The sequence below is a fragment of the Syngnathus floridae genome, chromosome 19 (assembly GCF_059516105.1).
Source record: "Syngnathus floridae isolate MCC-2025c chromosome 19, RoL_Sflo_1.0, whole genome shotgun sequence".
Taxonomy (NCBI): domain Eukaryota; kingdom Metazoa; phylum Chordata; class Actinopteri; order Syngnathiformes; family Syngnathidae; genus Syngnathus; species Syngnathus floridae.
Window position 1 is genome coordinate 398,241 of NC_142431.1, and position 25,255 is coordinate 423,495.

The 25,255-nt window shown below is 54.1% G+C and overlaps 1 protein-coding gene and 1 long non-coding RNA gene across 3 annotated transcripts in view; one reads left to right on the forward strand and one right to left on the reverse strand.

Annotated features, from left to right (window-relative positions):
* Window positions 1-358: 358 nt before the first annotated feature.
* rps6kc1 (ribosomal protein S6 kinase B1) overlaps window positions 359-25,255 on the reverse strand; it is a 40,966-nt gene continuing 16,069 nt past the window's right edge. For both annotated transcript variants that reach the window (XR_015854373.1, XR_015854374.1), the window contains exons 20-23: window positions 22,047-22,165; window positions 11,792-11,853; window positions 4,701-4,807; window positions 359-400 (exon numbers count right to left, since the gene is read on the reverse strand). The gene's annotated coding sequence lies outside the window, so the exon portion shown is untranslated. The remainder of the gene's footprint in view (window positions 401-4,700; window positions 4,808-11,791; window positions 11,854-22,046; window positions 22,166-25,255) is intronic.
* On the forward strand, window positions 10,313-11,961 carry LOC148381294 (uncharacterized). The gene is made up of 2 exons (XR_015854384.1): window positions 10,313-10,516; window positions 11,734-11,961. It is a non-coding gene; the product is annotated as an uncharacterized LOC148381294 (long non-coding RNA).

Consider the following 25,255-nt stretch of genomic DNA (forward strand, 5'->3'; position numbering starts at 1 on the left):
ATTGTGTGCGTCGGCTGGGCTGTTCTCCTTTTTAATCTGGGATTATTCCCGTCATGACGGCAACACAATGCTCGAGTTGATGATGGTAGGAAACGTCGCCCCAATGACGTCGGCGCCGGCCGTCATCGTTCATGTTGCGCTCGTTCACGAGCAGACAGACTAACCGTATTCAATCTGGTTCATGACACCGACTTTGTTTTTTCTTTCGAATCTTCAATTTGTACCATTCATGCCAGTTTCATGAACACATCAAGACAATGACAGATTGCGCACTTCAAAACGAACCAGGTCGACCAATAGCATCATTGGAGATAAAGGAAGAACACTCACGGGCATAGGTTCTTGATCATCCGCGAAGAAGGCGTCACATGACTTGTCCCGTCTGCGCGTTGGTGCGAGGCTGGAAGGAGCAGCACAAGATCCGTTCAATTCAGGCCGAGCGCTTTTCAAACACTTTGGAGGGCAAATCAGAGCCGTTTTCACCAATCCGGAGCTCGATCGTGATGACGAGCGGGGCTGACGACGACGCCCGCCGCTCGCCTGACCTGAAGCGCCGTGCAATACATTGCCGTAATTGGCCTCTTCATCAGTACTCGGCCCCGGGGTCCGAACCTCATTACCGCGCCGTCGGCAAAAGGGGCAAAAGGGGCCTCCCAGGAAGCCGGCCGGGCCTTCCTGCAGCGGTCAACCCAACCCAACCCAACCCAAGACAAGACAAGTTTTAGCATTGCCGCTCCCTCGCTGCACTAAGCTAGCAAGTCAGTGCACTGACAAAGACATTTTGTACCCCGAAACTCCCGAGCCATTTTCGGAGCCAGCGAGATTGAAGTGATGTCATCAAGTGGTATTTAATTGCACAAAGTTGTCCCTTGTTTGGCGCCAACTTGCCAACGCCGGGCGGAATGCTAAAGGAGGGGGGCGCTCTGCGGGAATTGCCCGTTGACAAGTTGAACTTGACGCGAGCAATCCAAGCGACAAGCCCAAAAGTGTCGGGTCGTCAACGCCTCAGGACTTTGGGGCCTCCTTTAAGTTGACGTCTTTAACACATGAGAGCGCCAACAAAGTTAGCCGGCTGCGAGGAGAGATGAAATAGAAATTAAGCCCCCCCCCCCCCCCCTCCCTCCCTCCCTCCCCGGTGAGCAGGTGGCTGAGAGGAATGAGAGGTGGCGCTAACTTGGCTGTCATCGTGTTTTCCGACAAAAAGCCGCAGCCTAGCGCAGCCAGCCGCGTGAATTATACATCTAGGGCTGCAATTCTCTCAGAGGAGGAGAAGCGAGAAAGGGGGATGAGATGGACGAGGGGGGGGAGGGAGGAGGGAGGAGGGGGGGGCATCAGGTGATGCGGCGTTGGAGAGATTAATGGCGGGAGAGCTCGCCTTTGACGCGGCGTTACTTGGCGCTGCCTGGCTTCCTCCCTCCCTCCCGCCGCTTATTGGCTTTTCACGGCGCGTTTATTTGGTCGCTTAACAAGCAGCGCTCGCTGTCACTCTGTCGGATGCATGGCGGCAACGGGCACAGTGAGAAAAAAAACAGGGTGAGATTGTGACAGGGGCCAACTGGAAAACAAACAACGCTGCGCCAATGTTTCCAAGGAACACATTTTGCAACATCATTCTAGTCGTGTCATATTTGCCAGTTTTAAACAAGTAGTACATTTTCCTTTTGGTATTTTGGAATTACTGATCATTTGTTATAAGTTGAAGTGTAACAGCTCAAACTCTTTCTGTATTCATTCCCCTCAAGGGAGCTTGAACTGTCCCCCCCGCTATAATCCGTCCGAGGGGGCCGTGACCCGCGCATCACCCCCCCACCCCCCGCCGACGGAATAAAGGGAAGCTCAGGACGGGATGACAGCACAAGTCTTGCAAGGAGTTCATATTACGGCGTGGCACGACAACAAGAAGCTACTGTTCCCCGCCAGGTTCCTTGCCCCTTTTGTCTTGGAGGGCCTGAAACTGAATATTAGCATGAGAACGATGGGGGGGGGGGGTGGGGGGGCTCGCGGTTGGTGGGGGCTTGCCGCGCTTGCCGGGGCTCTCCTTTCATGTCGCGCAAAAAGTGTTGGTGGCAAGAAAATAAAACACACTCCAAGAGGCGCTAAAAGGTCTTCAGGTGTGCACGGACGGTCACACGGACGCTCGCACGGACGCTCGCCCGCCCGGCCGGCCGGCCACCGAGGGGTCACGGGCTCGTTTTACCCCCGCCCGGCTTCGCTTTCCTCTGTCACTCACGTCACGGCCGGGCTTCACAAAGGAGACCGCGGGGGAGCCCGCCCGGCGCGCATTGTGCTCATCCGTCAGCCGCGTCCCGGCTCTGCCGCACAAGCCTTCAGTCAGCGAGCGGCCGACCGGCCGACCGGCGCCGACGATTCGCACGGCCGTCAAATATTCATGCCGGCGCACCGGTGACCTTTTCACCCTTTAGGCCGAAACAAAAGAAACTTTACGAGGAACGGGGCTGTCAGGCAGGAGAAGAAGCCCTGTGGACAAAAAAAAAATAGGTGGCCAATTTTTGTGACAATTAAGTGACGCTCAGAGGGAACGACTGCAGCCACACGCTCGGGAGGGAGGGAGGGAGGGTGGGAAGGAGGGGGGGGTGGCATTCCTGCTGGCCACGCGTGCCGTGGTGTGTCACTTGGGCTTTTTGAACGCCAGTCGATAAGACCCCCTTTCCGCTTCCTGAGCACTCGCTCGCTGCAAGCCGATGCCATTGAACGGGAACGAGGCTATGGGGGGGGGGGTTGCCCTCTCAAAAAGACGGCTTTTAACTGCACGTGGATATCTACCCAGCCGATAGTTTTCCACGGCAGGAGATCAAACAGCGCAACAAATAACCCGGGGGCGTGGGGGCGGGGGCCTTGTTATGCTGTTGCTGCCCATACTTGGCACTTTCAAAGGCTAAAAGTGCGCTTTGGACAAAAGGAAAGGCTCTTGCGCCGGCGCCGCGCTTTCAACTTGCTTTTGTGAGCCTCCGTGCAGATGTCACCAGCTGTTTGCCCGCACGGAGCCTTCCCGGCTGGCGCCCCCGGCCACATCGGACGACACCTTTCAAGTGTCAATCAGGAGAGAGGCGACTCCAATGCCAGCTTGGGGCTTTTGGGTCACTGTCCTGAGAAGAGTGCCAGCGATTTGGCCATTGATTTGCGCCCCCCCCCCCTTACAGCCCCCCTCCAGCCGCCTACAGCCTTCCCATCTCCAGCCACTCAATAGCAGAGAGGCGGGAGCCAGCCGCGCGCAGACAAAAGAGGCCCGTGGGCAAGGTTAGCCGGAGATCACACAGGGCTGCTAGGCTAGCGTTAGCCGGCGCATTAGTGATTAGTGATCAGACGCCGCCCCCCCCCACCCGCGTCCTTCTCCTTACTCGCATAGAACGAGAGAGGTCGAGCGAGCACGTGGCCTAATTGATGCTGTCTTTTTGCCCTGGAGTGACCCAGATCGACAGTCGTCTCCTACAAATTCTGAAAATCCAAACGGTGTCGGAGGGCGAGCGACCCAGACTCCGGCCGACCCGTAGACAGGAACCCAAACAATCCCCTAACCTAACCTAACCTAACCTAACCTAACCTAACGAGCATTGGCACGCCACCTGACAAAACAGGTCGCTTTCACTGACGGAGCGACAGCCGGCCGGCCGGCCTCTATCGCCGCTGGCCCGCCGATAACCTCCCTCCGTGGCCGCGTGGAGAAACAAAAGGCCTTTGAAGCGCGCAGGAACCCGCTCCGCCGGCTGTGATTTATGAAGCGAGAGGGGGCATCGGCGACCTTTGTGTTTCCTGCCGTGTCGTCGGCGGGTGGCGGACGAGGCAAAAGGCGACACGTACGGCGGCTCCCGCGTGCTCAACCTTTGCCGTGCTACGACCAGCTCCATTGACAATATTTGCCCAAAAAACTGCAGCTTGATTCCAATCCACTTAGTCAGACGATTGTAAATAAATCATGCTAGCGACGTGGCTAGCTCACGCTTGTGGCTTGCCATTTTGTAGAGGTCGTGACCACCCATCAAAACGAAACACTTGGAGCGTACGGGGGTCAAATTGTTCAAAGGCCGCCTGTAATGCTGGCGGCCGGCGTGTGGCGCGGCGCGGCGCGGCCTCGTTAGTGTTTGTTGCGTGTGGCCGGCCCAGCTGCCGTGTGAATGACAGGAAGCCGTTTATATATAGAGAGAACGTCTTTATATTTAGCCGCTAACTTCAATGCTAATCTCAAGGAACAGCCACTCGGGGAGCAGGCGCTATTACTGGCCATTTTCAGAGTAACGCAGGAGGGGTTGGGGGCGATGATTAAAAGTCCATCGTAAAGATGTTTCCTGGCGGCCGTACAACAGATGACCCCTGTCGCCGCTTGGCGTCACAAAACAAAAGGAGGCCAAATCGCTCCTGAGTGACAGGCGTGTTTCATAAAACAACTTCAGTGAAGGGGGGGGGGGGGTATTTTCCGAGAGCTAATATCCTTTAGCGTTAATGGCCCGTCATCGGGAGCGTGCTCCCGTGACCTGTCGTCAAAGTGGAAATCACAACAAAATTCAAACTCGTCCGTTGTCGCTAAAGTCAAAAAGCCGCAAAGGACAGGGCTGACCTCGGCTAACCCGCCACACGCCGGCGTCCTGCCTCCCCCCCCCTCGTGACCCCCCTTTCCTCGCAGTTCATCAAACGCGTCAGAAATCAAGAGTGACTTCCTCAATATTTGCTCATCAGCCACCCACCTCCTGACTTGCGAGGCCTCGCTGAAAGCATCTGGTGGACGGACTGCTTCGGGCAGACTGCTCGCTTGAAGCCCCTCCTTGTTTTCGTGACGGCCTCCTGCAAAGCGCTGGAAAATAGCAGGAAACGTATATCTGTCATTGTCCATTCAGGAGATCACCTGTAAGGAAACAAAGCGCTCAGCAAGTGCTGACACAATCATCCCCGCCCGCGCCTAGCAACACATCCTGGTTCCGGCCCAGACGCCAGGGACCGCTACAGTACGGCCCGGCGACTCCGCTTCCTGTGCTGGGGGCAGAGCGCCGGCCGGCCGGCCGGCCGGGCGGGCGGATCATCTCGGCCTCCGAGGGGGAATTCCGATGAAATCACGACTTTTGTGAGGCGCTCGTAAACGAAGAATCGAAGGGGTCCGAACGGCCGATAGCATCAAATGTGCCCGACGAGCGAAGCCGATAAGGACAAAAATAATCAAGAGTGGCTTCGGAGCCGGAAGGCGGCGGGCGACGGCGGAAAACAAACAAAATGAAAAGGTATTTCAAGCAAAACAAAATGTCATCGGCAAGGGCTTGAAAAATGGATACGGCAGATTTGCACCCGATGGACGACGCCTTGTGACAGACGGACGGATGGGGAAGCCCCAAGTCACGACGAGCGTTGACTGGACTTCAAAGAGCAAGCTGACCTTGGCTGCCTTTGCCGGCCGCCGCCGCGCTACCTCGTGTCAAGCCGCCGCTTGTCACTTTGCAAACTTCAATGGCTCCCGCATGTTTTGGCCGCTTGGCTTCTCCTGCCTGCCGCCTGACTCAGCAAAGACAACGGACGTCGGCCGGCCGTTTGATCTGCTCCTCCCGTTTACAAAGAGCGCCCGCCAGGAAGTGGCGGCCTCCGGTGGCCTGCCTGTTCATCCTGAGGGGGCTCGGGGTCCCGGACCCGCCCTGCACCTGGGACACCAACGTTTATGCAGAAAAGCAACAAGCGTCGTCAGGCACCTCGTTGGTATCCATCTTTCTCTTCTCTGTCTAGTTTTTGTTTTGGGTGACTGCGCTGGTATTGCCGATCGATCCGCACGTTTTGCTGCAATGTTTGTATTCAAATCTGCATCGCGAAGGGCCCGACGGATGCCGCCGGGCCGGGCCGGGCCGAGTAGGGCCGAGTCGGGCCCGGCGGCCGCTCATCAAAGACGCTCTGTCCCTCTAGAACGTAATGAATGCTAAACTGCCATCTTTGTTGTCGGCCGATCAAAGCGTCGCCGAGCTCGTTCGTCTCTGAGAGCCACTCAAGATTCTCGCCCACTTCAAACTGTCAATTTGGGCAAGGCACGCACGCACGCACGCACGAGCACGCCGCTATTGCGCCATTGTCTCATGCAACAGCACCTGTCAGCGGCGTGTTGAGTTGCACATGAGGGCGACCGAACGAGGCGTGACGACCTGGACCATACGTGAGCCGGCGAGTGCAAGTGCGAGTGCGTGCCTTTGTAAGCCGTTATTCCTTGTTAGATATGTGTGTGCGTGCGCGCACGATTAATCCACTGAGCAAAGACACTTTAAGCTGTTAAACAGCTGAGTGTCAAAGGGCTCTTGTGAGGGCCCTGTGGCGCCTGCACTGACCCCTCCAAAGTGCGCGCGCGCACACACACACACGCAGATTCATCTTAGCTGCCCAGACGGAGCGGTCAACTCAGCTGTTGCGACTTCTCATTTCCAAAGTACATGACAAGAGCATGTGATGAGGATACACAACAAACGCGTGCGTGCGTGCGTGCATAACAATGGCAATGTGTCTTTGGCTTTGCCACTTTTGAATGGAGTACATTTGCATGCCTTGAAGGCGAGGCCATCATGCGCAAATATTTCCATTCTTTTGAGGACGATGATCAAAGACGATTCTTCCCCCCCCTTCACTTTCAGATATCAAATACTTGATCAGTGTTTCGTTAAAAATATCAATTACTATATTTTGTCCATGGTTGTCATATTGGATGAAAGCCAAAACACTTTCTTTACAGCAATATTGAATCTATTTTTTCCCAGAAATTTTGATGAAAAATCGTACGAGAAGGGAGGAATGTTGGAAAGGACGTTTGCATGGCGACAGCAGGTGTCCTTTCTGTCCATTCGTGACAAGTGGGAGTGGAAAGGTGCGCGACAGTGGCCTTCGCAAACTCCATCCGTCCGTTCGGAACCGAGCCACGTCCGCATTACAATTCTAATGGCGGGACATTGTTTACCAAAGCACTTTTCCTTGGCCCCACAAACCTTCCTTCCCTCCGTCCTGGTTGTGCATTTGCAGCTCCCCCCCCCCACCCCCCACGCAGCCATTATCTCCTCTTATCTCTTTCTAAGTCCTCGTGGTCCAAGCCCTAAAAATGGCCTCATATTGTTGCTCAGGAGGAGTTAAGATGCTCTTGGCTGCACTGAAACGCTCCCAGCAGATGTTCTGCCATTTGAGCGCATTTTACTGGCCAGGCTTTTCTTTCTTTGATAGAGGGAGGGGGGGGGGGGGGGGGGTAAAGAATAGAATAGATGGAGGGAGGGAGGGAGGGCGGTTTTCACCATTAGAAGGCCAACAGCTGGTTGCTTGGCTTCCTCCCTGGGTGCATTAACCTCGCTGGCCCTCTTGCAGCAGTGCCAGGGCAAGGAGCCTCTCAGCATCTGGAGCTTAAGTCGGCAAGCAAAAAAAAAAAAAAACAACAACATCAATGTCACCAGTCTGGCTGCAAGATGGAAGCGAGTGAGCGAGCCCGTTGCCAAACGTTGGCATCCTAAGGAATGGGCCGAGAACAGAGTGGAAACGCTGTTCCCAACGCCGTACTTGAGAATCATGTACTTGATCAAAACGCAAATACACATCCAAAAGTTGGGTTATTTTTGGCCCAGCTGGCCCTCAAAGACGAGACGAGACGAGCGCGTGTTTCTCTCCGAATGGATCTCCTGTTTTTCCTCTCTCTCTCTCTCTCTCTCTCTCTCTGTGTCCAATTTGCAGCTTGCGCTCACATGCATGCGCAGTGTGGCTTTTCTTGAGTAAACACGCCCATTGTCTGCACGTCTCTCAACCCTCAGCAGCTGCTTCTCCTCCTCGTTCGTCATCATCGTGGCCGTGGCTATCATCACAGTCGCCATCACCGTGGGGCGGCCACAAAAGGCGCGTACAGGCGGCCGGGCGGGCGGCCACAATGGGCCGGGCGGCTCCGAGGAGCAGATCGAGGCTCCGAGCGCTGTTTGAATAGGCGGCCGCCGCCCCTTTCTTCGGCTTTTGACAGGCCTTTGTCGGCCGTTGTGTGTTCAAGGCAAAGGTGCGCGACAATACGGGCAGGTGCTCCGCCTTTCACCTCGCCGCCGTTTGTTAGCATAGGGAGCGGGAGCACAAAAGACGTGCAACGGTCAAGGAGAAGGCCGCCGCCGCCGCCGCCGCCACCGCTCGCGCCAAGTTGTCATGGATGGCGGAACGTGTCTGGTTCCATCTGCAACGCATTTGACTTGACATTGAGCTCCTGCAAGCCTTTTTGGGGATTTTACAGAATATGCTTGATTTTTTGGACTGCATTGTGTTTTCCCAAGCAGTTATGGATCCAATTGTTAAGAGTTGGCCCAACTGCCTGCCCCCCCTGCACACGCACAAGAGGCAAAGGCTGCCATCCTGACACAATTCCTCACTTGCTAAGGGTCCCCCCCCCCCCACTCCCCACTCCCGGCGGGCGGCTGCCGCTCTCTTTGCCACCAGCAAATCCGGGTTTGAGCGCAACTTAAGCACTTAGCCGTAATCCCCATGAAGAGGCGATAGCCCCCTCGCTCGCACAAGTCACTTTTGCGCCATTAAAAGGCGCACAATGGGGGCGTGTTAGGGACTCACTTAAATGGATTGAGCACAAAGCCGCCGGCGCGTGATAACTTTTGAGCTGCGAAGAATCCGCCATTTACACCCCTCCTTTTGTGCATTCTCCGCCGTGCACTTGTCTCAACAGTCTAAGCCGCTTTCTTTCATCCCTCCTTTTTTGCCCCAACATCTCCACGGAGCCCACGCGAGGGAGCGTCGGCCCGCTTCTAATCTTTGCCACCTAATCTGGCCTCCAGTGGAGCAAACGGCACGAGCGCTAATTCCCATCCTCCGCCGGCCGGCCATATCGGGTCAAGAACGCCCAAACATAAGCAGAGCAAAGCTTCCGACGGAATTGAAACACAATCGTCCACAATCAATTAAGACTAGGAGACGCGCCGGCGGGCGAGGAGGACGTGACGGCGTCAAGGACACGTTGTCTGGGAACGACGCAAAATGAGGTGCGAGTGCACTGTAGCAAAATATTCCAAAGCTCAAATTGGATGGCACCATTTGAGATTTCAATCGATCAATTCTTTTTCTATACTTGATGTAGTGTACCTGAAACGATTTTACTCAAGTTCATTTACGTTTTATCTATTGACAAATGTACATGATATTGGAAGTATCAGTCATCATTTCTTTCTTATTAGCGTATGAATTATAATTTGCCATTTTGGTGGTAGATTGTACTTCCTCAATTATTTCTTTCTCTACAACGAGAAGCAAAACCAACTCCTACGTACTGTTAATATTAAGAAAGGTCGGCTAGCTTGATACTGTTGTACAAAAGACAATCATCCTTCCACGCGTCCATTTTCTAGCAAAGTCGGAGCCGCCGACAAAATGATCTCTTTGAGGACGATCCGTTTGGCTGGCGTGGGTGGCGTGCGGGCATTGAGGCCAGCGTGCCGGAGGAAAGCGAAGCGGGCTAATCCAGAGGTTTGGCCGGCCGGCATCTTCCGGCGAATCTCAGCGGGAGATAGCGGGGGGGGGGGGGGGGGGGGGTAGCATCCTCGGGGCTGGCCTCCCTAATGGTTTGATTAAGCTCATTGAGCCCGTACCCCGACGCTCGCGCAGGCTAAACCTCCATTTAAGGGCTAGACAAAGACGGGGCCCCGGGGACGGATCAGATCAGGCTTTTTCATGCCGACCGCTGCCGACCGCTGCCACTGCCACGCGCTCACTTCTGTACGTTTGCAATGTACATCATAGACAGAAAGAAATGCTGTCTCCCTATATAGACAAATAGTATAGCAAATTTGAATGGTGACACAAGCCGTCCGTCCTAGTGCGAACCACAGTGGACGGGCCGGCGCTTGCCATTCTGAAGGCCCCTTGACCCAAACGGGATGGACCGACACCAAACCAAGACCGTGGCTAAGAAATGACCAATGTAGGTCGGATGCCCACGGTCCGCCCGCCCGCCCGCCCGCCGCTGCCGCTGCCGAGAAGCGCCTCGGCATCTGCGCATTGTGGCCGTCAAGTATTGTTTGGGAGGATAAAGGCTCGGGGTACAGCGGCCAGCTTTCCCTCCCTGACTCTGCTGGCTGGGCTGTAAAGCTACTAAGTAGCAGCTGTCCACCTGGCCAAGGGAAAGCCTTTTAGTGACACACACACACACACACACACTGCATGCCCTCTTGAGAGGAGAAATGCTCTCTCACTACTTGTGTACACTTACATGTGTGTGTGTGTGTGTGTGTGTGTGTGTGTGTAGAGGAGGCCCAGATGGTCAGGGAGGGGGAGCGGTGGCCAGTGTCGCCGAGCGAGAGAGAGAGCGAGCAAAGGCGGGAAACAGAAGAGAGCGAGCGAGAGAGAGTTGGAACGAGAAGGACGAGGGGCCGGCGGCCAGGCCCGGCCGGCCGGCCGACCGACGCGCCCAAACGGGAAGACGGCGAGAGTGGAGCGTGACGGCCGCGCAACCCTAGCAAATGCTAACACGCTAACACGGGCGCGCAGACAGACAGACAGACAGACAGACAGACGGGCACTTCATTAGGTACACACACGCCTCCTTCTCCATTAAGCGCCGATAGCTGTTTCTAATATTTGGTGTTTGGCTACGTCAGAGAGACAAAATGTGGCGAAGATGGCAAAGCACATCTTTATGCCGACGATTAACATTTGATCTGACCAATACGTTTGCTGCCAAATAAAATGGCGGAGAATGAAGAACTTCCTGTTTTGGTTTCAAAAAGGGACAACATTTCAAGTGAAATGTGGGCTCGCACGGAAAGGAAACTCTTCTATCCAGATGGCGATATTATTATTATTACCCTTCTGCCCGCCCGGCCGCCCCCCCAACCTTTAATTCATTTATTTCATGTCACAGTTGCGCTTTGATCGCTCCTCTCCAATTATTAATGCGCTTTCACCGCCGCACGCTGCTCTTGAAGTCATCGTTCCAGTCTCGCCTTTGATTGCTACACCTGATGGGAAAAGCGCTCGCTCGCTCCCTCGCTCGCTCCCTCGCTCGCTCTTCCACCCCATTCCAAGTCTGACTTTTTTTTGTTGTTGTGTTGGAACATTTGCGCGCACGCACACACACACACGAGCTACATTGTCTGGAGTCCCTCCAGAGGCATTGGCGTGTGTCACTCATCTATTATTGATCACATCCAACTGCCATCATGGAGTGCGCATCATTTAGGGATGTGCCATTCTGTGCTCTCACACACACACACACACACACGCACACACACACACACACACACACACACACACGATGGCTCAAGTACAATGGTGCAATCAAGAATATTTGTATAAAAGTGTGGTAAGCTGTTCACAGAAACAGCTTTTGTGATTGCACCCATGTTGCCGTGGCAACACCAAATCCCTGACTTTACTTGCCTATACTGATATTTGCCAATCGTATTGATTGATGAATACTTCTGAGCCTGCCCGGAAAAATATTTTTGATCATAATACGGTCCGAAGAAGATCATATTCTACTTAAAGCAAATCAACGACATAGGGACATTCTTAAACAGGACAGCAAATTAATGACAGCATTCTTTGCTGAATTTAATTTTGGATGTAATATTGCAAGAATATCTGCCTGCGAGTATTGTTACCTTATCCATTTATGTGTGTTGTGGAAAGGTTTCTCAGGCCGTGAGAGGGATGCCATTCATTAGCCTGTATATGGTGTTTTGCATTGTTTGCTAGCATGAAGCTAAAACAAAGCCATCTATCTGCTTTGTCTTACATCCGCAGCTTGGAATTTTAGGAAACGTATTCATCAAGCGATATTGGGAGAAATTGAAGACATTACCGTCAAGTTCATGTTGAGTGACATCGTGGAATTTGCCGGGGCGACTCTCACGACGCCGGACCCTGGGACACAACAGAAACAGAACAGACTTGTTGTTTGGGTTGACGAGGTGAGACCGGAGTGGAGTGGCCCACTCGACAGCCGCCCGCTCGCTCGTTCTCTTGCACCCCCCCCATCCTTTTTTTTTTTTTTTATCCAAATGCAAGTCACCGTGAAAAATGTGCTGGTCCAATATTTGCACAGAAGTGGTGCTGGGACAGACAGATAACCTATCAGTATTTGAGTTTGGCTTCCCATGCTCCAAATAGCCATCCTCCGCCTGTTTAGCTTATTGATTGGCTTGGCAAGAAACTAGGTCCCCTCAGCGGTGACCAAGGTCATACAACACATGGACTCTGTGCCACCCATACAAGCGCCCCCCCCCCCCCTCCCCCCCTTAACAGCCGACTTTGCTTTTCCTCCTGCTCATTGCACATGCTCGTCGCACACACAAAATGATCCAAAACAAACAAACAAACAAACAAACAACCAGAGAGCATGAAGACACGGTGGAGGATTGCGCTCCTATTTGCAGCCTGATGTGCGTGTGAGTGTGCGATGACTCAGGGTGAGGACCGGAGGCGGCGTCCTGCGCTCACTCGCTCGTTCGCTCGCTCGCTCTTGTGTGGGAATCAATGAGATTGAATTGTGAAGGTTTTCTCAGGGGCACGAGCCCCGCCTGTCAATAGCGCTCCATGTCACAAGTGCATCGCAAGTGCACCGACCGCTCTTGCCCTTCACCACAAAGCGACCAGGTCGGGCCGGGCCAGGCCAGGCCAGGCCTGGCCGGTCCGACAAAGGAAAACCCGCCGGACGAGACGGCATCCACTTGCGTCCCATTCAAATAAGATTCAACCCGTCGTTTGGCTTGGATTTTTACAAGCGGCTGCCCAAGCCCCCAATTTTCTCCCAGAATACGCTGATAAACATTCAATCGATGTTCCGTGGGCCACAGCTGCGCGCTGATCCGGGCCCCGGGGCTGGCCCGGAGGCTGCGGCCAGGCCGGGCCGGGCCGGCCTCGGAGCGGTGCGCGGGATGGGCTCCAAACACACAAGAGCGCTGCGCATATTTGGCTCCAAAGGGCAAGTTTTGGCTTCCATTTTTGTGCCACCGCCGCCGCCGCCGCAAAACAGCTGTGTGCGATGTGGCGCTGGCGTGCACTTGCACTCCATCACTGTCGCCTACTGTTACTTTCTTCTCCTTCGCTTCCGTCCGTCCGTCCATCCATCCATCCATCTATCAGTGAGCGTGCGCCAAGGGCACCTGCCTGATGGTTACTTGGATTGTTGCATTGCATTGGTGCTCACCTGCGCTGTGTCTTCTATTCTTGGCGCTTTTGTTTCTTCCTCGTCCTCTTTGGCTGCTATCTCTTTGGCATCTATCTAACCATCTATCTAACCATCTATCTAACGTCTATCTATCCATCCATCTATCCATCTATCTATCTCTCTGTCTGTGTCTCACTGGCTTGCTCCCTCCTTCTGGCATGGCTTGCTTCCCTTGGTCTGCCCTTGCGCCGTTTCTCCTCTGGCTCACCTCTCGTTAAGCTCCGGTGCCACCGCGGCCGCCGCCGCCGCCGCCGTCGCGGCCAACCACCCACGCGTCTCACACCTACCAACATGGTTTTTTTTTTCGTCCTAATGGCAAGCATTTGGATACTTTTGCCATGTTTTGAAGTGCTACCTTGCGCCTTAAAAGTGGACCACAGAGGAAAAGGTATTGCGCAAGGTGGCAACTCCATTTAGGATGGAGGTGGCTTGATGGGATTGATTTGAAAGATTATAAAGTGCAGCGCCGCCCCCGACGACCGTATTGAGTTTTTTTTTTTTTAATGTATTAATTGCAAATAATTCATTGAAAACAAATGGACTGCGTCGCATGGAGCCTCAAAACACTGCTGCTGCTGCTGCTGCTGCTGCTGCTGCTGACCCAGCAATCATACAATGCGTCAACTGAACTCAAGCTAATTGCCTCTCACTGTCCAGGTGTCCCAATATTTGCGTTGAGCCTTCCCTTGACCACCCCGACCGCAAACACGCACGCACACGCACGGCTCCTCCAGCGACGGGCGCCCGCGCGAGACAATGCATCGCAAAGACCAAACTCGGTGTGAAGGGCTAAAATAATTGTCGCTAATGGCGCCAGGTCCACTTCACGCCATTTAGGGTGTGAACATAAGAGCCGCCGCTTTGTCCTGGCTAATTTTCTTTCCAGTTGAGTAAGTGGTCAAGGATTTTTTGAAATTTGCAGCATTGTTTCAGGAGGCGTCCATTTTGGAGAGCGGCGACCCCCCTCCACCCGCCCCCTTCGCCCTCGCCCTCCCCCTACTCCAGGAACAATGGCATACACTCTAGAGATGCGGCGTATGAAGTATGTTTATGAGAGCGCCGGCACCGCAAAAGCGGGGGCGAGATTGCACAACGCAAGGAAGGAGCCGACCAGATACGGCGGGCTTGTTTGAAACGCTGGAGCGGGAGGTGGCGGCCCGCGCTCAGCTCACGCCCCGAGGCCGGCCCCGGGGCTGGCGGCCGGCCGGCCGGCGTCACCCCCCTTCCTGCGACTTGCACACCCAAAAAGTTGGCCCTCTTTGCTAGGAGCCACACATGCTCTCTTGTCATCTCAATCTTTCTTTTCCACAATCACAGAACAAAGAGCAGCAGCGTCGATGTGACATTTGATAAACACGCATTCGCATTAGCGTTAGCTGAGGTCGGGATTAGCAGCGTTCATCCTCAAACTCTTGTGTGTGTGTGTTTTTTCTGGCTCTCTTTATGGATGGACCTCCCCCCCACCCCCACCCCCGTTGTTTGTGTGGCCGTCAGAAATCCGAAAGGACGCACAAATATTTGAAAGGGTGATTACAAATCATTTGGGAAAACAGATTATTGAGTGTTCCTCTTTTTTGCTGCGGTGGTTGTTAATCAATGTGCAAACAAAAAGAGGCTGCTCAGAGGAGTCAAAGGGGGTCACCCGCACAAACCCGGTTACTTTGTGTTTTCTGGCACGCGTCCCTCGAGGTGTCACATTTACGCCGCCGTTTCTCGGTTGAGACGGAAGAATTAGCAGGCGAGAAAGAGCCGCCGTTGACCGCACACCGAGACGCTGATCAGCTTAGCGTCTTTGAATCTTCGCAAAAGACGTTTTTCAAACTCCCGAGCACACGGCCGGCCACACATGCCGCCCGCTGAATCGAAAAGATATCTTTCTGTACATGGAAGTGAGCAAAAGAAGTGGCCTTTTGTTGTCCTCCTTGGGCACCTTTGTGCTATTTCTCTTCTCAGCCACATTTGATCTTCAAATCTAGGCCGCTAATAATTGATAGAAAGAAAGGAAGGAAGGAAGGAAGGAAGGAAGGAAGGAAGGAGGTCCTATTTGCACAACATGTCGTTTGGTAAGAGCGCAAAGCCATGCGGCGGGGATGACGTGAGGAGTCGCATCAGCGTCCCAGCTCATTAGATGCAAGAACGGAGCAAGGAGCCCCAACAGACGGCGCAAATCAGCGCTTATTTGCGTCCTTATTGCTCGCTCATGGGTCACAAATGCCGTCCGTGGTGAATGCCGGCAAAGGAGGAGGGCCCACGCTTCCCCGCTCGCGCTCTTTAATTGGAGACATGACAAAACAACTGTCCTTCGCATCTTGATCGCTCCTTCATTAAAAGCTTGCGCTCTCCTTCCTTCCTGCCTCACTTTATCCGATTAGAGCCCCCATTAAGCAAAGCCAAGCGGGCAGGGCAGAAAAGGCCGGGCAGCCACGCAGGCAGCCACGCAGGCAGCCACGCAGGCAGGAGATGCTCATCGGCATCACGTTAGGAGATGGAATTTCCGCAAAGACAACTCGGGCAAATGAAAGCATTTTCAGAGAGTGGTAGGAGAGGCACGCACGCACGCACGCACGCATTTGCAGTGGGACCCCCACCCCGCCCCGGGTGACCCGTCCAGCCTCCTCATCCTCCCAACTGGCAAACAGAAGCGGCTGAAGGACTGCTAAACTGTACTTGAGCGGTCCTCCAGTGCAAACACTCATTTACCTGAAGTGATTTTAGCCCTCTTCTCTCCACAGCTAATGGCGGCGGCCAGGACGGCCAACAATTAAAAGTTGCAAACCTTGTCCGTCCGTTGAGCGAGAAATCATCCGAATAAGGCATTAGCGGGGCAAGCGCCGGTCCGAAAAGTGCTTTTGTTCTGTGCGCTGATGTAAATAAACAGCACCGAGTTAAAAGTCGCTAAGTAATACGGATTTCTCGCCATCAAGTAGCTCTAAAAGGGTTTGGGATTTGCAGAGTGGACATAGCCTTTTTTTTTTTTTTTTTTTTTTTTTTTGGGGGGGGGGGCTTCCACTCAGAGTGGTCGGTCTGAGATTTCAAGAGGGGAATTATGCGAAAGGGAGGAAACAAGCGGCGACGAGGAGGCCGAGCGCTCCCTCCCTACCCCCCTCCCTCCCCCGGGACGGCGCAAACGCGTCGCCGGGCCTTATTTCGCATCGGCTTTGCTCAGATCTGCCCTAATCCTTCCCTCTTGAACCTTGGTCCAGCCCAATGTGCGTGCCAACAGATTAGCACAAAGAGAACGCCGGCGAGCGCGGGAATTCAGCCCGGCCGAGGACCCCGGCGTGATCGCGCAAAGATACCTCGGCGCGCCGGCCTGAAATCCAGATTAAGCAGCCCTCTCAGGGCGCATATTAGCATGAGCGCAATGTCTTTTATTTATATATTTATCTGATTTGCAAAAGAGATCATACGAGCTTGAGTGTGACAAAATCTGCCTTGGGTGCTTTAGGAGGGACGAACGAGACCGTGGCCGGCCGGCCGTAATCCACGCGGCTCAAAAAGCCGGGGAATTATTTAAGAAGCCCTTTGTTGTATTCCTTTTGGAAGAGATGAGCGAGGGAAGGTGGGGGGGGGCTACTCTGCAACAGATTATGCGATTTCAATTAAGAGGCTAAAGATAAACGATTGGAGGATTGCCATGTCCCTTTTTAAAAGGATATGAAAAAGAGCAGCAGAGAAGATGACGACGGCTCAAGCCTGCCTGCCTGCCTGCCTGCCTGCCTGGGCCAGCTCCAATTAAAGCCACAGTTGGGAGAGCTGTAATATTTCCTTCTGTTCTCCTTTATGTTGAAAACCTGAGCGTCCAAATTCAAGCTTCCCCTTTACTTGTGGACAGTGGACACCACAAAGCAGGCACAGAAGCACAGAAAAAAAAAAAGGCTGGATAAGAAATCTCAATGATAAAATTGGACAAGATTGTTTGCCTCCATTTCTTAAGCGCATGATCCCAGAAGGAGCGCTCTGGCAAACTTCTCCTTTTAGCGGCGGGCCATTGTTTTCCGGCGCCGGGAGCGAGCAGAGGAGCGCTCGCTCCCTCGCTCGCTCGCGGTGGAGCGCTCGCAGTGTTCCCAGACCGCGGCCCCTCTCTGCTGCGCTGGAGGGCCCTTGAGGCGGCCATTACGCGGACGCCCGCCTCGCAGAGGCTCGTCCAGGCATATGGGTAATTACTGAGCTAATAGAGTGATGGAGAGAGAGGCGGAGGCAGGAGCCTCGGCCAATTAGATGATGCATTAGTGCTCTGTCTTTTGTAAGCACCTAATGTGCGGGGAGAGTCGCGCCGCGCCGGAGAAAACGTGTCATTTGCAAAGGGTCGGGATCTTTGAGCAAATGCAAACAGGCGAGCAGAAAACATGCTCGGCCTGCCGAGGCAGGCAGGTAGGCAGGCAGGCAGCAGGCAGGCAGGCAGGCAGGCAGGCAGGCAGGCAGGCAGGCAGGCCAGCCTTGCATTTGCGCAATTACGGGGCGAAATGTATCCAATGGCACATGTAAACACACGCGCTTTGTTTTCCTCTCAAGTGTGTGAAGTCACGGGCCGAATGCAGATGAGTCCGACTAAACGGGGACACCTCGGCCGGTCCGTTCGGGTCCGCTACGAGAAGCCACTCCATCAATTACGCTAAAGAGGCCGCCTAATGACGCCCGCAGCTGTAATCACACTCAGCTCAAGCGTTTTACACGCCTTCTCCTCGTTTTGTTTTGCGCTATTATCATTCGTCCTACTGGGGGGTGGAGGGGGAGGGGGGGTAAAATTAAAAAAAAAAAAAAAAAACATTTCTAAAAATGCAGACCGGCGCATCGAGCGTGCTTTTTGTTGGTGTCAAATTGTGGGCGCTTTGCCCTTGTGTCAACTTTGAGAGTTGAAGTAAGGTAATCTCTGATTCAAATATTAGCACTACGGAGGTCGGAGGTCGCAACCGCTTTAGTTGTATTTGAACTGACGGCCATGTGACCTTGCTACTACACGCTGACAACGAGGGAAGTTGGAGGACAATTTTGAATTTTTTTTTGTTTTATGCCAACTATGGGCAATTTTTTTTTTTTTTCCTTCTTCTTTCCGACGGATTGATCTTTCGCTTCAAAGAATTTGCGAGCGGGATCACCTTGAGGAGCTGAGCTCGGGGCAAAATGAAAAGCCCCCAAATCTGTTTTTCAAGAGCGGTTGAAAGGCGGCGGCGACTGCTGAGCGCGGCCGCCGTCGCCCAGCAAGACTCCTGCCATGCGCCGGCCGCCATTGAAGTGTCGCCATTGAAGATGGCGCGCTTGAGCTTTGCGGAGCCACGTAGGTGAGCAAACTCATTTGTGATTATTTCCCTCCCCGAGGGCAAACGTCATCATTTGGGTCATTAGCACGACGAGCGGACGAGCCCAGCGTGTGGTGACGGGAAGCTTTGCATGGTCCGCCTTAAGCCGGCAAGGCTGTGTAAATAGCGCTCGGCAACCGGAAACTTTGTTACTATTTTGGCTGGCCGGCTGGTACGAGACAGTGCGGAGAAACTTGCGAGTGGGGTGGCTTGCATCTCAAGGCAGCGCCGCGGCCATTTACTTCACTGCTTCTCACCAGTGACAAAACCAAGCTGGACACAAAAGACATGCTAATGCGTGACCCGCCTCTCCAGTCTCACCTCCTGCTATAGAGAAGCGCAGTTCTCAAGTACAGCCAACCTGGGCCCCCCCGGCCCCCGTCTCCCTTTTTTGTCTCCAGACTGAGCGCGGTCTTTTTTGATTCAGTATCTGCGGAGGTGGGACTCGAGGGCCCTTCAGACGTCTACCGAGAAAGAGCGCACGGTGGGAAAGAGCTGGAGAGGAACAGAGAAGTTTTGGAGGATGCCCCAGGGCGACGGCTCCATCTCTGTCATGCTAATCTGGCCGCGCCGCATCTCCTCTCGGAGTGGACTCGTTGGTGTTGTTGACTGAAAGGATCTAATGGTGAGCATGATTGAAAGATTCGTGAGTGAAAGCAGAGGCTTGGAGCAGATGGAAAACGATTTTTCGAGGAAGTAGAAATGGCATCTGATGGACACCTGAGCGGGGCGGGCTTTCGTTCAAGCCAGCGCCACTCCCTCGCCTCATCTTGCAAGCACAAATCAAACATCCCCAAACGGATTTTGCCATCCGGGACGCACCAAACGGGGGGAAATTGGCACGCCTCACTTTGTACACAGAGCCCGAGGCGCACGGCTTTGCATTTTTCAGGCAGCGGCGATGGAAGACGCTGCCGAGAAGCCGGCGAGCCGTTTCCTCCGTCCTCTTGATTACTTTATTGCGCCTAAACCTTGGACCAAGTACTGGAGCAAACGGAGCCAGAATTTCCTGGAGGTAGCGTATCGCTCAGGTCTCAATTGGTGCGTGGAGAGGAGTTGGAGAGGTGGGGTGGGGTAGGGTGGGGTGGGGGCTCTTCTGGCGTGTTTCTCCACAGTCATGGAGAGTCTGTGAAGCAGCAGAAGCGGCTTGGCAGTGGGAAAGCCTGCCGTGGAATGAAGAGCGACGTGCCAAGCCTGCAGCTAGCAAGCAGCATCCTTCGCCACTCGCTCAAAACTTGCAAAGTGTCACTCGGCTGGGGGGGGGGGGACAATGAGAAGAAGAGACGCGCAGAGAAGGACGAGCCTCCGCCATCTGCTTTGGAGCAGGCCCAAAAATCTTGAGCCATCCCACAATCCCTCGCTGGCGCAGGCCCTCGGGCCGCTTTCTCCCGTCTCGCTCCTCCGCAATTAAGTCATTAATTCCTTTCTTCGCTGCCTTTCCTAATGAGCGCAAACAAGCCTGGGTCACTTGGCCGAGCGGCCAAGACTAAGACTAAGGCCTAAGGATGGCGAGGAGGCGGCGCCGTTTCGAGACGGCTGCCAAGTGCAAGCAAACAACTTGAGATCTTTCAGCATCTTCTGAAAGACTTGCAAATGGCTTGCAAACAAACTCCCTTCCTCTCTCGGCAGCATTTTGAGAGTGCAAGCGGGGCTGGCTGTTTTTGGCTGCAAAGGTTTTGGTGGGCAACGCAAACTATAAATAGCAACGCAAACAATGTGGCGTTGCCTGACGTTCCAGCCCGTAATCAGGCTGATTGTGCGTTATTATGTGACCATCTGCAGAAGGGTGTCGGGGGGCTCGGTCGCCGCCGAACCGGCCCAGGGAATCAGATCGTCTTTAATAACACATTTTGGGGATAAATGCCTCTCTCGCTCTCTTTTCCTTTTTTTTTTTTTAAATAGTCACAGATTGCTCCATTTGTCGATCTCCAAACGGGCGAGAGAAGCGGTGGACAGATAGAGCAAATCTCCAGATTAGAGATTAGCCCTGCTAGCAGATTTAAAAAGGGCCGTCTGGTGCCGGGCCAGGCTGCTCGGGCATCCGTGCGGCTTCCGCCGGCTCGGCTCGGCTCGGCTCGGCCCTTCCCGAGTAGCGAGGACGTGCCTGCCGTTACATCCCTGACGGCTTTTGCCTGCCTGCCTGCCTGCCTGCCTCTCTTGGAGACTTTGGGCTTCAAGTTGTGGACGGACGACTTCCTGGCTGGAGCCCAAGATGGTTAAAAAAAAAAAAAACTACCCCCTTCTCCCTCCCTCCAACTATGTGGTTCTTTTTAAGCAGGTTTCTCGGACCGAGTTAATGCCCATTTTAGCAAGAGTGTAAGTAATCTGCTGTAATCGGCACGTTCACCCAAACACGCGGGCGGCAAATGGATATGATGGAAAGCAACGTGGTGTCAACCATCACACGCTCCCCCCAGCATGCTTGGAAGGGGGGGAAAAAAAAAAAAAAAAAGGTAAAAGGGTCAGGCGCAATCTGCGTCAATTTCTCAGCCATTGGGATGTTTTTAATCAGGTTTGGAATATGTTTAACAGACATTTAGGGCATCTGTTGACTTGCTAAATCTCATAAGCGTCGCCTAAGCGTCTCGCAAGCGCGCGCTCGGGCGGGCTTATTGGCAAGAGGCGCACACACTCAAATGTGTCTTTTTTTGTTTGTGTCAAACAAAGCAAAAGGCTCAGTTTGGATTTTGCGATCTAAGTGACAAGACTGACGTCAGCCAAAGCGCGTCAGGCACATCCACATTGGGTCGAGAAAAAAAATGACGTTTGCATTTCAATCTTCAATTAGCGGTTGGCAGCGACAGCTGCACGACGGCCACGCGTTGTGCTCCGACGCTGAAGGCTGCTTAGCATCCAGCCAGCCAGCCAGCCAGCCAGCCGGCCAGCCAGCCAGCCAGCCAGCCGGCCAGCCAGCCAGCCAGCGGTGCCTTAAAGATGCAGACGGCAAATCTCGGAGAGGGCCGAGCGTCCATCTGCCCGCCTCGCACCGCTAGGCTTTATCTTTTCTCATCAGCCACCACAAAAGACCCCCAGATCCAATCACAGGATCACAAGCGGGCCAAGACCGCGACAACGGGAGGGAGCCAAGGAGGAAGGCGGCAGAATCCACGGCCCAAGATGGCACACATATTTATAGCGTAAGCCATTCCAAAGAGCGAAAGATGCACGGCGACCTCTTCCAGAAGTCCAAAATGAAAAGAGAGGTGTCACAGCGGAAAGACGAGGGCAGAAAAATATTGAAAAGGCGGCCAGGCCCGGCCTAGCCGGCTGGAAGCCGGTAATTGCGTGAGAGCGGCTCATCAGTGGCAATGCATTAGAATAATGGAAATAGATGGACGGCGGAGACCTACGGAGGGCAACGCGAGCGAGCGAGCGAGCGAGCGAGCGAGCGCCACTCGCACTCCCAACAATTATGTCATTAGCGCCATCGCACCGCGTTGTGGCAAATGACAAAAGTAAATCCAAACGTGAAAGCGACAAAGGTTTTTGTTTTTCTTGTTCTACTTGCAAACAGGGATACAACATTTTCTGGACGGTTTCCGCTAAACGTATTGCGGGGCAGGGGACAAATAGACAAATGAACTCACAGTGCACAGGAGGGCGGCCACGACCGGACTTGTGTGCTCCTTCTTACGTTGTGGTTAAGGAGGCTGGCTGGCTGGCTGGCTGACTGACTGACTGACTGAAGTGATTGAAGGTCAGCCATCTGAGGAGGGAGAAAGGCAACCATTAGAACAGACTTCACTTTGGTAAGCACAACATGATTTTTGGAAATGTAACCGAGTCAAAGTAGCTTGTTACTAAGCAACCGAGGATGTCGTCCAACATCACAAATCACCGTCCCCTGTCTACTTTTCAATTTTGACGACAGAAACCACAGACCACGTCTACTCCGTTGCAAATTGCTGCAGCACGAGCACGGGAATCCCCATTTTTAACCCATCACCGTTTGACCCCCATCGGGCTATTTGGAGATCCAGACGGGACCTTCCGCCCCCCTTTCAGTCTGCACAAAAGCAACAGACGAGAGGAAAAGAGTTAAATGTGCGGCACTTTCCTCCTTCCTATGGTGGCGGCCCTCTCCCATGTCTAAAACCAGCGCAAGGGGCCTTTCAAACGTGCCAGGACCTCGCTAGGCTTAAGAAAACACGAGGGGGACGACCCTTTTAGCCCCAACGAGCGTCGGGCGCATCCGCTGGACACGGCGGATACTTCCCGCTTTCAAGACGGGCCACCCGCTGAGAAGAAAAACAAACAAGCAAATCTGATGGCAACTTACAAAAAGAAGGCAGGCCACTCTCAAATGCAGTCTGTGCTTATTTTAATGGAGGATGAAAAAGATGAAAAGGGAAGTGGCGCGGAGCAGCGTGGCGCGCGGAGCAGCGCGGCGCGGCGCGGCGCGGAGCAGCGCAGGCACAACAAGCACGCGCAGGCACAACAAGAGGCCATTGAAAAGCATCAGCAGAGTCTTCAGAGTTAGCGGCGGTGTCACGCGTGTTGGACAACACGCATTTATCTCAGCGGCACGCGCCATTGTGCGCCAAAGGTGCGAGGTCTTTTCTTTTTCTGTGAAACCTCTTAGCGCGCCACGAGTGATAATGCGTCTCATTCTATGCTAATGCGTGCGTTTTACAGCAATCAGGCGACAGGTGACGATGGCGCTCGCCGCCAGAGATGTCGGTGAGCGCGCAAGTGTGGACGCAAGGCACCATTAGTGACTTCCCGGGCCCTCTTCAGGAATACAATGGGCGGCAAAATTGCTTTAATGGGAAAAAAGGGCTAATAGGAGACACGCGTGCGCGCGCACGCACGCACACACGCACCGCCTTAGCAAATCACTCAAGCCGTGGAGAGCTTGGCGCCAGAGAGGGAGAATAGGATCACTTGAAAAAAATAGACATGGAGGAGAGAAAATAGATGGTGAGGAGCCAGCCGCTAGCCGCTAGCTGCTGCTCTCCTTCCACTTACTTCCGCCCACGGCTTTTCCAAAACCAGGGCCCGATAGCCCCCAGCGAGCGGCCGGCCGGCCTCCCCGGGTCGGCCGCTCGCTCGCTCGCTCGCTCGCTCGCCCCTTCCTCAAACAAACGACAAAACCTCCCTTTGCCATCCATTCCAAACAGTGCCGCAAAGTACAAATACTTGCTTACATTTTTCAGCAAGCCGTACTTTACAAGCTGAAATTGCTTTTTGGCTGGAAATCCAGCGAGCGAGCGAGATGTATTGCATGTCTCTCCTCCTTGCTCACTCACACACACACACACACACACACACACTTGCTGTGTAAGACACGTCTGCGGTTTGCCTTTCAAGCGCCTCCTCTGTTCCCACCAGCAAAGGCCGGTGAGGCCCGCAGCATCTGTTTGACTGCAGGCCACGCCATAAGGTGGCGGGACTCCGAGGATCCTCGGCGCTCCCTCAAGATGGCTCTCCGCCGCTACTTTGAAAGGCGCCGCCACCGCCGCCCCACCTGCTTCCCCTCCGTCTCCCAATCGGCACCGTGGTCGCTTCCGTCAAATGATTGTCAAAACCGATGAGACGTCAATGGGTCCCCTTCCCTCTGAAGCTCCCGGCCCCTGGAGGAGGACGGGGTGTCGTCTGGCTGGGCCGCGTCTTTGGGTTAGGGACGCGTGGCATCACGAGGAAGACCCGTGCCTCAGAGGAACAAACAGATTAGCGACTGGCTTCTTTACTCCCAGCGCGACATTCCCGGGAAGGTCTCCTAAACAGGCGTCGCATTCCCCTCCGGGTGCCTGGTGGCAAAGCCACCAGAGCCCCCCCCTTCTCCTGCCCCCCCTCAAAAACAAGATGAGAAACAGATCTGATGGCGCTCTCATCTGCACCTCTGTTCGTTCTTCTTGTGGAACCTCCAAGGTCGAACACCATTGGTGGTTTGAATTTGGAACGCTTTTCTCCCGTAGGAAATAATGGAAGTGCAGCATTGCGCGCGCGCACACACACACACACACAGACACACAGACACAGACACACACACACACTTGGGGGGGGTCTTGTGACAGAGCGGTTCTCGGCGGCTAACGAGCGGAGCCACAGAAGGTACGTGCAGCCGAGCGTGAGCAAAGCATTGAGACAGCACGGAGAGGAGACGAGCGCCCGGCTAATGCCGCGTTAGCGAGCCGCTGACGGCGTGCCTGCGCGGCCCTTCCACACGGATCACGGGGGCCCGCAGCGCGACGAAAGGAGACACCTCGGGTCTCGGGGGGGAGCCGTTAGCCGTGACACGTCTTTGGGCCACCGGTTGCGACTCCTTTCGCATCTGAGCCTCTCGTTTGGTGACTCGCGCGGAAAGGAGGGGGCCGCGGCGGGGCGGGGCGGGGAAGGTGAGCTGCGACGACGGACACTTGCGGTCCGACGGCCTTCGGGAGGGAGCCAGGCACCTCGGCTAATCGGACCTGAAGTCCAGTTTATGGGATGTTAAGTCCTGCCATTGGTGAGAGTGCGGCATCAATGGAAATGTCACTCACTTGAAATTCAACTGTTAGACATGGCGTCACTTGTTGGCTTGCCTGACACTTTCAAAAACAAAAATGGGACAAAAACGCTGCTAGATTTGAGGGGGGGGCTGAAAAGAAACCATGATGGAACACTCAAATACTGGAGGGCATCTTTTGAGCAAGAGTCAGTGTTGCCACAGCTACCTTCACAACAAAAAACAGATTTCTCCTGACTTGATTTGAAATGAGATGGCATTCAGCAGGTGCGGAAGGCGCACGCACGACCACCGTCAACCATGCAACATTTTCACAGTTAAACGTGTCAAACAAGGAAAAGTGTGTCA